A 12,123-nucleotide genomic window follows, 5' to 3' on the forward strand; every position below is an offset into this window, starting at 1 on the left:
CTAAATCCCTTCCAAGCCTGCGAAAGTCAGCCATGCCCCCCCACCTCCCCGCAACACACCTGGCTACACAGGGTCTGGTGTCACAACGCCATCACTGTGCGCTGTGAGCGAAAGGACGGGGCGGAACCCAGCATGGGGGGCCAGGATACCACAATTCCCTACACTCTTGCCAAACCAGTGAGCAGCACATGGCTTGCTCTGAACCCAAACTTGGATCCTTAAATTTACCTGGGTTTGGAGCAACCTGATTGGCTGGTCCACCTGCCCAGAGTGCAAATGAAACTGTGTATGTCTTTTACATAATTAGGTATTTTAGTTATAGAATGCATAAAAAACTGAGCATTAATTCCTGTTTATTGTTCCGAATAAAGTTGTCTAGAACTATATCGTTGAATTCAATCAAAAGAGGGGACAGCGGCATATGAGGCCAGAAAAGAGGAGTTGGGAAGCATAAGGTAGGGTAAAAAAATATGGGACTAGAGAGAGAGGGGCAGGTTGAAGGTTCCACACCATTCTGTGGGCTTATTCATTAAACAATACTCCAAAGAGGTCGGATACAATGGCCCATCCTAAACTGCACTTTAGTATCTCAGACTAGCTCACACTGCAATCCGCAAGAGCTACACGCACAATCAACATAGTGTTGCATGACGGCATACATGTCAACCTGCCCCTTGTCATTCAATTAACAAAGTCGAAATCTCATCCAGCGTGCATAGTATATGCTTTTCTTTCAATAATGCCTTCTCGATGGCTAGTTGGTGATTGGGAGCCAACTCATGCAACCATTATTTCAGATCCAGGCCATTTGTGATTAGTTGGCGGATACAGTCTCTCCAAACTCTTGTACTAGCAAAAGATATAGGCTCTGCAAGCACTAGGTGTACTAATGATAGATTCTCTCCCACCCGGACTCTCTGAGACAACCATGTGCAATGTAAGTGTTGTTAAATTTAGACCACATCCCAAACGATTTAGAAATTCTCTAAATTAATATTGTCCATGAGAAAAATCTAGAACAGATTTCTCGATGAACTGGGATGTTAGAGGTATATGCCAAAGTGGCCCATATCACTCGGAGGATATTAATCTTGCCCTGCTTATTTCTTTGCACTCTAGGACTTATAATACCGGATTTACAATGGGAATGCTTGCGTGTATACAAAGAGGATGGAAGGTGCTGCTTCCATGCCCTTTGAGACAATACATGCATGCAGCATGGCCAAAGCGACAGTCACAAGTTCCTGGGTGAGCATCTGTACTAGGTGACTATTGGGACACTGACTGTCACAGGATGTTAACTGAGCAGAATAGCCTGCACTTTTGTTCAACATAAAATGATGCAAGTAATTCTATCTCTGAAAGTGAGATCTGCTAATCAGACCTCACTTACATAATGCTCTGTGCTAAGAAATGTAGTGCAAACATGTAACTCTGCAGAGACTGCATTGCAGCTGGCAACATGGCAGTAAGAGAGTGACATATGCACTCCTAAAGTTAGCCTGCTGGAACCTAACCTTCCAACCGTCAGGGACTGTCCCTTTTTAATCATGAGCACCACTGATCTAAATTATACATAAATGTGTAATCCCAGGGCTTGGTGGCAGTTGATTAATAACTATATATAGTAGGCTGCTGGTCACGTGACTAGGCCTTGCCACTCAGTTGCTCCACCCACCTCCAGTTTTCACACCTTCCAAGCTTCTACTTAAGGACTGTAGGCCAGCTGCAGGCAGACTGAATTAAGTAGGCAGCTGATCACGTGACCAGGACCTGCCACTCAGATTCTCCACCCACCTCCAGTTTTCGTGCCTCCCATGCCTTTACTTAAGGACTGTATGACACCTGCTGGCAGACAACATTAAATAGGCTGCTGGTCATGTGACTTGGTGCTGACACTCAGTTGTTCTACCCACCTCCAGTTTTCACGCCTTCCAACTCTCTTCTTAAGGACTGTAGGCCAGCTCCAAGCAGACAGCATTGAGTTGGCTGTTGGTCACGTGACCAGGCCCTACCACTCAGGTGCTTCTCCCACCTCATGTTTTCCGTGCCTTCCAAGCATCTACTTAAGGATTGTAGGCCAACTCCAAGCAGACAGCATTAACTAGGCTGCTGGTCATGTGACGAGGCTCTGCCACTCAGTTGCTCTGCCCACCTCTACTTATCACACCTTCCAAGCCTCTACTTATGGACTCTAAGCCAACTCCAGGAAGACAGCACTGAGTAGGCTGCTGGTCATGTGACCAGGCCCTGCCACTCAGTTGCTCTGCCCAGCACCTATTTAATCAATTCACCTTATGTGTCCTCATCGCCGGCGTCCTCAGCAAAGGATGTACAAAGACAAGGGCCTCACCTGTTTGTGCCCGTTTCAGCCTGATAGGGCCATGGGTCTCAGCCGCTATCCTGCATTTCCCCTACAAACCAATCGCTACTTCTACTACTCACCAAAAGACATCACCATGTTTTCTCCTCCGCAGGCCACCCACACTCTAACTAGGGTTTGAATGGTCAATTATCCAGGTCAGCCCAACAAGCTTCCCTAGTGAACCTCATCAGTATTGCCTTTGCCCCATCTAACACCCACGGACATCATGCACCCACCCTCTCATGTTGATCAATGCACGCTCAGCAGTCTCTCACGCTGCAGAGATCGCTGACCTCATCTCGTACAACAACCTTGATGCCCTGTTCATCACTGAAACATGGTTTACCCCATCCTCCCCAAATGTTTTCAATGTCCTCCTGCCCCAAGGCTAGTACACCCAACATACCGACCGGCCAGGAAGGGCAGGGGGAGGAGTGGCAATCATCCAAAGGAGCGACTGGCCATGCTCCATCAACCCCTCTTCCAGAACAAGCTCATTTGAGTCACTCGTCTGCCGGTTCCCTCTATTGCACAAAGGAATCCCTCACTTTCCACCTCATCTACATACCACTTCACAGGAGTGACTCTTCCATTGCAGACATCTCCAACATACTTTCCTCTGCCAAATTAGCACATTCAAATAATCTGGATTTCAATGATTTTAACGTCCCTGAGTCACAGACTGACAACCACACTCGAGGCACACTTTTCGCACTGACCGCTTCCATGAACCTGAAACAAATTGTGCTCACCCCAACGCACATCAATGGTAACACCCTAGACTTAGTCGTCACATCATCCCCCTGCATCACCTGTGCAGACCCTATCCCACTTGACCGGTCTGACCACGCCACCATCCAATTATCAGTCACCCACTCGACTTCCAGCTCATAAGGGTCAGGCTAAAAACCCCCTCACTCAATGCCATTCATTCAAAATCTTGCAGGTCAATGAGCTAGAAGCAAACTTTTCAGACCTCCCCGCCACAGGGAATGCCACGGGCCTCCTGGAATTATTAAGCAACTCTGCTATGAAACTGGTGGACACTCAAGCCCCCCTAAAATCCAGCTGGGTTAAGACCAAACCATCCACCCCATGGTACACCCGCAAGCTAGCCTTCAACAAACGCTCAATCAGAGCCTTAGAGAAATGGTGGAACAATAACCATAACCTGGGAGACCTCACCAACCTCAAATCTCTGCAAGCAAACCGTAGGATTCTGATTACCGAGGCCAGAGTTACTTACCACTCCACCACCATTGTGGCAGCCGCTAACAGGAGAAAAGCCCTCTTTGAAGCAGTAAAGCATTGTATAAAACCCTCACCCGACCCCGAGTTAGCAGCAACTCAGGATGAATGCGACATAATCAACACATTTTTTATTGAAAAAATAGACAAAATCCCAGAGACCATCGAATCAACCACTTACAGCATTAGAATCCCCTGCACCGCGTTACGCAAACTGCCCCTCTGAACCAAATCCTCTCCTCTCTTTACCTGGATCTCCTCAAAATGATTGCCTCTCTCAACCCTACTTCTTACTCTGATGATATAATTCCAGCTTCCATCATTAAACAATTGATAAGCACGGCTCTCAATGCACTCCTCGGCATCATCAATGCCTCCCTCGCAGAAGGATCATTTCCAATCACCTTCAAGACTGGTCTCATACAACCTCTTTTGAAAAATCCAACTCTAGATCCAGATGACCTGGCCAACTACAGGCCCATTACAAACCTCCCGTTTATTGGCAATATTTTGGAAAAGTAGTTGCTACACAACTACTCGCCAGAATCAAACCACTCCACCTCCTAAATAACTATCAGTCAGGGTTCTGCCCAAAGTGTAACATCGAGACAGTCACCATCCAGGTGGTGGATGGTGCTCTCCAAATCATGGCTAAGGGTCGACTCATGCCTCCTCGTCCTCCTTGAGTTATTGGCTGCACTCAACACTGTCGACCACCGCATCCTTCTCTCCCTCCTTGCTGACAGGATGGGATTCTCTGGCACTGTCTTGAATTGGTTTACCTCCTACTTCTTAGGCAGACACCAGGATGTCCAGATGCACTTGTTGTGCTCTAACCAACTCCATTTCTCCTGCAGGGTTGGCAAAGGCTCCGTCCTCTCACCAATCCTTTTTAACCTTTAAATGGAGCCTCTGGCACTCTCCTTAAAGATCCCAATATAGCCATCCACCAATACGCAGGCAATACTCAGTTAGGCATGAGAGTAAATAGCGTGCAGGACAGCATTAGTCTCTGCGAGTACCTAGCCATCATCCAGTCCTAGATTGTGACTGCCTACCTCAAATTAAACCTATCCAAGACTAAATTTGGCCTCATTGGTCCACCCACTAAAATACAACTTGTCCAACAATGGCTTAATGATATGCGTCTAAAAGGATTTGATCCACAACTCTCAGACTCAACAAAATCCTTAGGCTTCACCATTGACAGCAATCTCTCCGTCCAGGAACACAGAGCCAAGAAGGCCCGAATAGCCTGGCTCAGAATTTCTATCCTTCGAAAAAATCAAACCCTTCAAACTGCCGCAGGGCTTCTGGATCATAGTGCAGGCCCTCATGGTATCGCACATCGATGGGGGAAATACTCTCCTGCACGGGCTCCCAGCTGCCCACTTGGCTCCCCTAAAAGCAGTCCACCACGCTGCAGCACGTCTTATTACGGGCGCATGAAAATTTGACTGATTACCATCATCCTACGCAAATTACATTGGCTTCCACTCCAAGCCAGGATACTGTTCAAGACTGCATGTATCGTCTACAAAGCAGTCACGAGTAGCACACCAGCATTCCTGGTATGCAAGCGCCATATATCTGGTGGCACATGCTCCTCGCACAGAAAATCGACCAATCGGCTTGAATCACAACACGTCTGCAAAGAGAGGACCTACAAACAATCCTTCTCTTCTCATGCACCCACTCTCTAGAACTAAAAACCTGGTGTCGGCTCGAATTGCCCCCACAATTCTCCAATTTCGGAAATCTCTCAAAGCACGGCTCTTTCAACAACACCAGGCAAAAGACTAATTCCAATGGACGCATATACCGACGCACAGTCCTCACACTACTGCCCGACTGTTTAAAGATGCCATGCCAAATGTCGGTTACCCACACTCTGTACAGCACTCCGTTGCTCTCGAACTAGGTCAGCGCTTTAAACAATAAAATTAAAATTAAAATTAAATATGTCTGTTTTAACATGGCAGGTCCTATCAATATGCAGTTATAATAGCCACAATCCACAGTACCATCATCTTGTCGGCTTAGTTGTTAGTGCCTCGTTCACAGACAGGGCCTTATGTGTATCAGTACTTAAAGAACACACAAAAGCTAGCTGCATCAATGAACAAAATGTCACTGTACAAGGCAGCATACATCAAAGCTACGATTTGCTCAGTTTGATCTGACTGAAGGTAAGGGCTCCCTTCTGTATATGAACACCACTGTAAATGTGATATGAATACAGAGGAACAGTTACAGGTTATAGGCGGTACTATGTGATTTTATCACCATGAATCCCCATAATTTCATCGTGTTTCTTTTTTCTTTTATATTATTCCTTTTAATGGGTGGTCCATCTCATATGCCCTCCCCACCCACCTCCTTCCCCAACCCCACATCCCCTATCCCTGTAGACAGATCGATTCCCCCCACGATGAAACTTACCACAAAATAATTGACTACTCTGTAATTTAGGAGGATGAAACCACGCTATATGGATTTTTGCTTATTTCCTTTATATGAAGCTGATGGCTATACTTACCATTAATATATACGAACTGGATGAAATTAATGTATGGGTGCTGGAAACGCTATGTTATTGTACAATCTTTGCTTTCAGACGTTCTCTGTTGATAGATGTATGTGATCAGATGTACATGTGTACCTATTTTAGTAGAGATACGCTTTTATAATATAAATTGTAAAAGTTTAATCTGAACTAAATACATCTATAAATAAATAAATACATACAATTGTACAATGTTCGCGTGGTTCCTGAATAGCCATGCAGTCACTGTTAATGCCTTACTGTAATACGTTTTATGGTAATGCCACGGGTTTGGTAAACATACATTTATTTTGTACTGTTAGGCACACGCTGTCAATACCAACGCATAGGCTAGAAGGGAAAGGTACCGGGGAAAGGTACCAGAAGCGACCTCTCCCTAGCTTCTAATAGCTGTGTCATCAGATGATTGCATCTTCCCGCCCGGCCTTGAGTGACACATCGCCAGAGCCGGTCGCCACTGCCGCCATTTATCTGTATCAAAGGCCCGTTTTGTCATCAGCCGGCTCTGTTTACATTTTGACAGCTTCCGTAAAAGCATTTCTCGTGGCGAGGCTGTGTATCTGTAACTATCCAAGGTCGTGTCACCCCTGGGAATGGAATGGAATGGAATTTAGAGGTGGCCGGCGTAACAAAAGACACGAGAAGGGTCGCAATTTCTCAGCGTAAATCCACACTCACTGCACACACGATGAGAAGTGATATCTTTACAATGAATGGAGACTCCCTCTGGACGTGTGTCACCTCAGGTGGTGAGCTACACTGCCTACCTCCCAGAGATGTGCAGGAATCTGTGTGACTGCCATTGGATCTTACAAGGCCTGTCATTTGTTTATATCCTTTGCTGGTAGATTCGCACTTAATGTGTGGAGGTTATGAAGCAATGTTTTTATAATGTATGGAGATTACCACCGGACACACGTCTCCTCAGCTTTTGAGGTACACTGCCTGCCTCCCAGGGATGTGCAGGAAACTGTGTGACTGCCATTGTTTCTTACAAGTCTCGTCATTTGTTTATATCCTTTGCTGGCAGATTCGCACATAATATGTGGAGGTTCTGAAGCAATGTTTTTATAATGTATGGAGATTACCACCAGACACACGTCTCCTCAGCTCTTGAGGTACACTGCCTGCCTCCCAGAGATGTGCAGGAATCTGTGTGACTACCATTGTTTCTTACAAGGCCCGTCATTTGTTAATATTCTTCGCTGGCAGATTCGCACTTAATGTGTGGAGGTTGTGAAGCGATGTTTTTTATAATGTATGGAGATTACCACCGGACACACATCTCTTCAGCTGGTGAGGTACACTGTCTGCGTTCCAGGGATGTGCAGGAATCTGTGTGACTGCCATTGTTTCTTACAAGTCCCATCATTTGTTTATATCCTTTGCTGGCAGATTCGCACATTATGTGTGGAGGTTATGAAGCAATGTTTTTATAATGTATGGAGATTACCACTGGGCACACGTCTCTTCAGATGGTGAGGTACACTGCCTGCCTCCAAGGGATGTGCAGGAATCTGTGTGACTGCCATTGTTTCTTACAAGGCCCGTCATTTGTTAATATTCTTTGCTGGCAGATTCGCACTTAATGTGTGGAGTTTGTGAAGCAATGTTTTCTATAATGTATGAAGATTACCACTGGGCACACGTCTCTTCAGCTGGTGAGGTACACTGCTTGCCTCCAAGGGATGTGCAGGAATCTGTGTGACTGCCATTGTTTCTTACAAGGCCCGTCATTTGTTTATATTCTTCTTCACTGCAGAGTTGTGCTTAATGTGTGGAGGTTGTGAAGCAAGGTTTTTATAATGTATGGAGATTACCACCGGGCACAAGTCTCCTCAGCTGATGAGGTACACTGTCTGCCTCCCAGGGATATGCAGGAATCTGTGTGACTGCCATGGTATCTTACAAGGCCCATTATTTGTTTATATTCTTCACTGGCAGATGTGCACTTAATGTGTGGAGGTTGTGAAGCAATGTTTTCATAATGTATGGAGATTACCACCGGGCACACGTCTCCTCACTTGGTGAGGTACACTGTCTGCCTTCCAGGGATGTGCAGGAATCTGTGTGACTGCCATGGTATCTTACAAGACCTGTCATTTGTTTGTATTCTTCTTCACCGGCAGATTTGTGCTTAATGTATGGAGGTGGTGAAGCAATGTTTTTATAATGTATGGAGATTACCACCGGGCACAAGTCTCCTCAGCTGATGAGGTACACTGTCTGCCTCCCAGGGATATGCAGGAATCTGTGTGACTGCCATGGTATTTTACAAGGCCTGTCATTTGTTTATATTCTTCGCTGGCTTATGTGCACTTAATGTGTGGAGGTTGTGAAGCAATGTTTTTATAATGTATGGAGATTACCACCGGGCACACATCTCCTCAGCTGGTGAAGTACACTGTCTGCCTTCCAGGGATGTGCAGGAATCTGTGTGACTGCCATGGTATCTTAAAAGACCCATCATTTGTTTATATTCTTCTTCACCGGCAGATTTGCGCTTAATGTGTGGAGGTTGTGAAGCAATGTCTTTAGAATGTTTGGAGATTACCACCGGGCACACGTCTCCTCAGCTGGTGAGGTACACTGTCTGCCTTCCAGGGATGTGCAGGAATCTGTTTGACTGCCATTGTTTCTTACAAGTCTCGTCCTTTGTTTATATCCTTTGCTGGCAGATTCGCACATAATATGTGGAGGTTCTGAAGCAATTTTTTTATAATGTATGGAGATTACCACCAGACACACGTCTCCTCAGCTCTTGAGGTACACTGCCTGCCTCCCAGAGATGTGCAGGAATCTGTGTGACTGCCATTGTTTCTTACAAGGCCCGTCATTTGTTTATATTCTTCTTCACCGGCAGATTTGCGCTTAATGTGTGGAGGTTGTGAAGCAATGTCTTTACAATGTTTGGAGATTACCACCGGGCACACGTCTGCTCAGCTGCTGAGGTACACTGTCTGCGTTCCAGGGATGTGCAGGAATCTGTGTGACTGCCATTGTTTCTTACAAGTCCCATCATTTGTATATATCCTTTGCTGGCAGATTCGCACATTATGTGTGGAGGTTATGAAGCAATGTTTTTATAATGTATGGAGATTACCACCAGACACACATCTCCTCAGCTCTTGAGGTACACTGCCTGCCTCCAAGGGATGTGCAGGAATCTGTGTGACTACCATTGTTTCTTACAAGGCCCGTCATTTGTTAATATTCTTTGCTGGCAGATTCGCACTTAATGTGTGGAGTTTGTGAAGCAATGTTTTCTATAATGTATGGAGATTACCACTGGGCACACGTCTCTTCAGCTGGTGAGGTACACTGCCTGCCTCCAAGGGATGTGCAGGAATCTGTGTGACTGCCATTGTTTCTTACAAGGCCCGTCATTTGTTAATATTCTTTGCTGGCAGATTCGCACTTAATGTGTGGAGTTTGTGAAGCGATGTTTTTTATAATGTATGGAGATTTCCACTGGGCACTTGTCTCCTCAGCTGGTGAGGTACACTGTCTGCCTTCCAGGGATGGGCAGGAATCTGTGTGACTGCCATTGTTTCTTACAAGGCCCGTCATTTGTTAATATTCTTTGCTGGCAGATTCGCACTTAATGTGTGGAGTTTGTGAAGCGATGTTTTTTATAATGTATGGAGATTTCCACTGGGCACTTGTCTCCTCAGCTCTTGAGGTACACAGCCTGCCTCCCAGGGATGTGCAGGAATCTGTGTGACTACCATTGTTTCATATAAGGCCAGTCATTTGTTAATATTCTTCGCTGGCAGATTCGCACTTAATGTGTGGAGGTTGTGAAGCAATGTTTTTTATAATGTATGAGGATTACCACTGGACACACGTCTCCTCAGCTAGTGAGGTACACTGCCTGCCTCTCAGGGATGTACAGGAATCTGTGTGACTGCCATTGTATCTTACAAGTCCCATCATTTGTTTATATCCTTCGCTGGCAGATCTGCACTTGATGTGTGGAGGTTGTGAAGCAATGTCTTTACAATGCATGGAGGGTACCTCTGGACGAACGTCTCTTTAGCTGGTGAGGTACACTGCCTGCCTTCCAGGTATGTGCAGGAATATGTGTGACTGCCATTGTTTCTTGCAAGGCCCGTCATTTGTTTATATTCTTCTTCACCGGCAGATTTGTGCTTAATGTGTGGAGGTTGTAAAGCAATGTTTTTATAATGTATGGAGATTACCACCGGGCACACATCTCCTCAGCTGGTGAGGTACACTGTCTGCCTTCCAGGGATGTGCAGGAATCTGTGTGATTGCCATGGTATTTTACAAGGCCTGTCATTTATTTATATCCTTTGCTGGCAGATTCGCACTTAATGTGTGGAGGTTATGAAGCAATGTTTTTATAATGTATGGAGATTACCACCGGACACACGTCTCCTCAGCTCTTGAGGTACACTACCTGCCTCCCAGGGATGAGCAGGAATCTGTGTGACTACCATTGTTTCTTACAAGGCCCGTCATTTATTAATATTCTTCGCTGGCAGATTCGCACTTAATGTGGGGAGGTTGTGAAGCGATGTTTTTTATAATGTATGGAGATTACCACCGGGCACACGTCTCTTCAGATGGTGAGCTACACTGCCTGCCTTCCAGGTATGTGCAGGAATATGTGTGACTGCCATTGTTTCTTGCAAGGCCCGTCATTTGTTTATATTCTTCTTCACCGGCAGATTTGTGCTTAATGTGTGGAGGTTGTAAAGCAATGTTTTTATAATGTATGGAGATTACCACCGGGCACACATCTCCTCATCTGGTGAGGTACACTGTCTGCCTTCCAGGGATGTGCAGGAATCTGTGTGACTGCCATGGTATTTTACAAGGCCCGTCATTTATTTATATCCTTTGCTGGCAGATTCGCACTTAATGTGTGGAGGTTATGAAGCAATGTTTTTATAATGTATGGAGATTACCACCGGACACACGTCTCCTCAGCTCTTGAGGTACACTACCTGCCTCCCAGGGATGTGCAGGAATCTGTGTGACTACCATTGTTTCTTACAAGGCCCGTCATTTATTAATATTCTTCGCTGGCAGATTCGCACTTAATGTGGGGAGGTTGTGAAGCGATGTTTTTTATAATGTATGGAGATTACCACCGGGCACACGTCTCTTCAGCTGGTGAGGTACACTGCCTGCCTTCCAGGGATGTGCAGGAATCTGTGCGACTGCCATGGTATCTTACAAGGCCCGTCATTTGTTTATATTTTTAGCTGGCAGATTTGCACTTAATGTGTGGAGGTTGTGAAGCAATGTTTTAACAATGTATGAAGATTACCACCGGACACACGTCTCCTCAGCTCTTGAGGTACACTGCCTGCCTCCCAGGGATGTGCAGGAATCTGTGTGACTACCATTGTTTCTTACAAGGCCCGTCATTTGTTAATATTCTTCGCTGGCAGATTCGCACTTAATGTTTGGAGATTGTGAAGCGATGTTTTTTATAATGTATGGAGATTACCACCCGACACACGTCTCGTCAGCTGGTGAGGTACACTGCCTGCCTCCAAGGGATGGGCAGGAATCTTTGGGACTGCCATTGTGTCTTACAAGGCCCTCATTTGTTTATATTCTTCGCCGGCAGATTTGCGCTTAATGTGTGGAGGGTGTGAAGCAATGTCTTTACATTGTATGGAGATTACCAGCAGACACACGTCTCCTCGGCTGGTGAGGTACATTGCATGCCTTCCAGGGCTGTGCAGGAATCTGTGGGACTGCTATTGTATTTTACAAGGCCCGTCATTTGTTTATATTCTTTGCGCATAGATGATATTAGAATTCTTCTTGGAATATTCTGCAACATTATTTGGAGGCTATCCCTCCAGCTCCTAGTCTGAGGGCAGTGACACCACCTGTTATTTTTCTACACTCTTGCTCAATGCCCAGTCAGTCATCAACAAAATAGCTGGATTGTTCTGGAGCA

This window comes from Ambystoma mexicanum, chromosome 11, assembly GCF_040938575.1.
Source record: "Ambystoma mexicanum isolate Mex_15411 chromosome 11, UKY_AmexF1_1, whole genome shotgun sequence".
Lineage (NCBI taxonomy): Eukaryota > Metazoa > Chordata > Amphibia > Caudata > Ambystomatidae > Ambystoma > Ambystoma mexicanum.